Below are 3,893 nucleotides of genomic sequence, written 5' to 3'. Positions count from 1 at the left end.
GAAATAAAATTAATATCATTTTAAAAATATAATATTATTTTAATAAAAAATTATTAAAAATAATATAAAATTTTAATTAAATTAAAATTAAAAATTAAAAAAATAAATTTTAATTTTAATTTTTTAAATTATTATTTATGATATATAATTTCACAAATATTTATATCTCATCCTATAAGAGATAAAGTAAAGTTAAAATTTGATGTGGAGATGCTCTAATTTTTCTCTCACAAACATTGTGGTGGGTCCAATAATAATTCTCATTCCCAAAACATGGTTAGTAGTAATTAATACCGACCACTATACTATACATCTTAATTTTCTGAACAAGAACAAATTTTCCATACTGTGACGCCCATCGAAAAGACGAAAACTACTAGCTATTTTGACTCAGGAAGGACTCTGATCCGATCCAACCAACATCATTGTCATAATTAATTAACAGTGTTATAAAATAATTAAATAAATAAATAAATAAAAAGTAACAAATAAAATAAAAAAATATAAAGAGAGAGATATTAATAGTGTATAAAGAAATAAGAGAATGTTTATTATTGCTGTGTGTGTATCTCCTCTTTACCTCAGTACATGTATTTATAGGCACACAAAGTTTACATTTCAAACTTCATTTATTTTTTTCAACATAGAAAAAATGTGCCCTCATAAATGGGCATCCATCATCCTTATCCATCTTCGTCATAACACTCCCCCTTGGATGACCATTTAGGATTATTGTCTCGTTAAAATCTTACTAAAGAAAAACTCAGTGGGAAAAAACCTTAGTGAAGGAAAAAGAGTACAATATCCTTTAATGATGGGACTGCTTCATTAAAAACCTTGTCAAGAAAAATCCAATGGAAAAAAACCTGACCAAGGAAAAAAGAGTACAGTCTCCCCTCTTGTCGACATCAGTTGATGTCTCGAAATCGGCGCATCCCAATCTCATGTACCAATCTTTCAAAGGAGGATTTTGAGAGTGACTTTGTAAATAAATCTGCCAGATTGTCACTTGAGCGGATCTGCTGGACATCAATTGTCCATTGATTTTGAAGATCATGAGTGAAGAAGAATTTGGGAGAAATATACTTTGTTTTAACACATTTGATATATCCGCCTTTAAGTTGAGCAATGCATACTGTATTATCTTCAAACAGGACAGTTGGAGCTATCTTCTAATCAACCAGTCCATATGATGACAGAATATATTGGATCATACTCCTCAGCCAAAAAACACTCGCAACTAGCTTCATGTATCGCTAGTATTTCAGCATGATTAGAGGATGTTGCTGCAATTGTCTATTTCGTGGACTTCCATGATATAGCTGTACCACCATATGTGAACAGGTATCCTGTTTGAGATCTTCCTTTATGTGGATCAGACAAATATCCAGCATCTGTGTTGCCAACTAATTGTGACTTGGATCCATAGGGATAAAACAATCCCATATCAACCGTTCTATGAAGATATCGAAAGATTTGTTTGATTCCACTCCAATGTCTTCTGGTTGGAGAGGAATTATATCTTGCTAGTAAATTCATAGCAAATGATATATCAGGTCATGTATTATTAGCAAGATATATTAGCGCTCCAATGGCACTATTCAAGACCAAGGATATCTTCATTTTCTTCTTTAGGATGGAATTGATCCTTTTCCACATCCAAAGATCTTACGATCATTGGGGTACTCAAGGGATGTGACTTATCCATATATAAAATCTTTTCAAGATCTTTTTTGTGTATGTTGTTTGATGAATAAAGATCACATTTTTTGTATGCTCGATCTGCAGGCCGAGACAAAATTTAGTCTTTCCAAGATCTTTCATCTCAAACTCTTCTTTTAGAGTTTTTATAATTGTTGGAATCTCTTCAAGAGTCCCAATGATATTTAAATCATCAACGTACACAGCAATAATAATGAATCCAGATGCGGTTTTCTTTATGAAAATACAGGGGCAGATATCATCATTCTTGAATCGGTTTTGGCCAAATACTCAGTAAGACGATTATACCATATTCGTCCAGATTGCTTTAGACCATATAAAGATTTTGTAATTTGACTGAGTATAACCCTTGTGAATATTCATTGGATGGTTTAGATATCTTTAGTCCTTCAGGGACTTTCATATAGATATCCCGATCTAATAAGCCGTATAAATAGGCTATTACCACATTCATTAAATGCATATGTAGTTTATGATATGCAGATAAACTGACCAAATAACACAATGTTATCGCATCCACTACAGGGGAATATGTTTCTTCATAATCTATACTGAGCCTTTGTGAAAAATCTTGCGCCACAAGTCGGACTTTATAGCGCACAACTTCATTTTTCTCATTTCGTTTTCTCACAAATACCCATCGGTATCCAATAGGTTTTACATCTTCAGGTGTACGGACTACAGGTCCAAAGTCTTAACGTTTTGCAAGTGAGTCTAATTTAGCCTTCATGTCTTCTTTCCATTTTGGCCAATTATTCCTTTGTCGACATTCTTCGACTGATCTTGGCTCAAGATCCTTACTTTCATGCATGATATTTAATGTCACATTATATGCAAATATTTCATTAACAATTGTCTTATTTCGGTCCCATTTCTCTCTTGTAAAGACATAATTTATCGAGATCTCATCATTTTCACAATTTTCAGGTACCTGAACGTCTTCTGGCGTTAAAATTATATCAGAATTTTGGACAACTGCAGGTGTCTCTACTATGTCTTTTTCAACAGGAATATTATTTACCTCTTTTCTCTTTCGAAGATTTTTGTCTTTGGAACCGACAGGTTTGCCATGCTTCTGGCGTGTATTTGTTTCGGTGGCAATTTGTCCAACTGGGACATCAATTCGAATTGGGGCATTTTCCGCTGGTATATACGACTTGGTTATCCTCTTTGTATCGAAAAATGCATCAGGCAATTAATTTGCTATTCTTTGCAAATGTATAATCTTTTGAACTTCTAGTTCACATTGCTCTGATCGAGGATCTAAATGCATCAACGATGATGCATTCCAATTAAGTTCCTTTTCAGGAAACTTATTCTCTCCCCCTAATATTGAAAATTTTGATTCATTAAAATGACAATCCGCAAATCGGGTTTTAAATACATCCCCAGTTTGTATCTCAAGATACCTCACTATAGAGGGAGAATCATATCCAACATATATCCCCAATTTTCTTTGGGGTCCCATTTTGGTGCGATTAGGTGGTGCAATGGGAACATATATTGCACATCCAAATATTCTTAAATGGGAAACATTTGGCTGCTGGCTAAAGGCTAATTGCATAGGAGAGAACTGATGGTAACTTGTTGGCCTCAAACGAATAAGTGCTGCGGCATGTAAAATAGCATGCCCCAAACCGAGGTTGGGAGATTTGTTCTCATAAGCAAGGGTCTAGCAATTAATTGGAGGCGTTTAATAAGTGATTCTGCTAACCCATTTTGTGTGTGAACATAAGCTACTGGATGTTCAACACTTATTCCATTAGCCATACAATAAGTATAAAAAACTTGGGAAGTAAATTCACCAGCATTATCAAGACAAATTGCTTTGATTGGATTTTCTGGAAATTGTGCTTTTAGTCGAATAATTTGAGCTAGTAATCTCGCAAACGCCATGTTGCGAGAAGATAATAAGCACACATGTGACCATCTCGAAAATGCGTCTATCAGGACCATAAAATATCTAAAAGATCCACATGGTGGATGAATAGGTCCACATATATCACCTTGAATCCTTTCTAGAAATTCAGGGGACTCAAATCCAATCTTTACTAGTGATGGCCTTAAAATTAACTTCCCTTGAGAACATGCAGCACAACAAAATTCACTAGATTTAATAATCTTCTGGTTCTTTAGTGAATGTCCATGAGAGTTTTCAATAATTCTCCTCA

Source organism: Arachis ipaensis, chromosome B07 (assembly GCF_000816755.2).
Source record: "Arachis ipaensis cultivar K30076 chromosome B07, Araip1.1, whole genome shotgun sequence".
NCBI lineage: Eukaryota > Viridiplantae > Streptophyta > Magnoliopsida > Fabales > Fabaceae > Arachis > Arachis ipaensis.
Note: the sequence above shows the minus strand (reverse complement) of the source record.